Source organism: Colobus angolensis, unplaced genomic scaffold, assembly GCF_000951035.1.
Source record: "Colobus angolensis palliatus isolate OR3802 unplaced genomic scaffold, Cang.pa_1.0 Scaffold442, whole genome shotgun sequence".
In the NCBI taxonomy this organism is placed as follows: domain Eukaryota; kingdom Metazoa; phylum Chordata; class Mammalia; order Primates; family Cercopithecidae; genus Colobus; species Colobus angolensis.
The window spans coordinates 815,948-816,696 of NW_012117844.1; positions in this window are offsets into that span (position 1 = coordinate 815,948).

The following is a 749-nucleotide window of genomic DNA, read 5'->3' on the forward strand; positions in this document are numbered from 1 at the left end:
GGAAGTAGGATGTTTGAGAAGACCAATTGATACTGGTCTGAAAGGAGGACCCCTTCTCTCTTCTCTGTCATATCTTTCCACCTTTCCTCTCCTCAGCTGAGGTACAGGACAGAAGAACTCCACTGGTCAAAGCAAAAGTCCAGTAGAGAATGAAACCAGTGTGCTCATTAACTACTGAGGAAACTGATGCTCAAAAAAGTTAAGCAAACTGCCTAATTTCTCTTTCTCTCTCTGTATATTTCCTCTTAAAACTATGTTGGCTAATTAAAATATAAGCCTTCCGTGTTCTTAGGTGATTTAAAAATCTAATTTATTAGATCAAGGGGCCCTTTTAAAAAGGCTATTAGAGACTAGATTTCTTGATGACTTAAAAAAAACTTCATGAGGCAATGGTGCCATTCTTTTTTGTAACGCTTTATTGAGACGTAATTCACATTCCATACAATTCAGCCATTTAAGGTATACAACTCAATGGCTTTTAGTATATTCACAGAGTTGTGCAACCATCACCATGATCATTTTAGAATGTTTTCGTTTTCTCAAAAGAAACTTCACATCCCTAAACCATCACTCCTATTCTCCCCCAACTTCCCCAGCCCTAGGCTAATCTACTTTCTGTCTCTATAGATCTGTCTTATCTGGACATTTCACAGAAATGGAATAATACAATATATTGTTCTTTATGACTTTCACTTAGCATAATCCTTTCATCCATGTTGTAGCATGTATTAGTACTTCATTATTTTGTA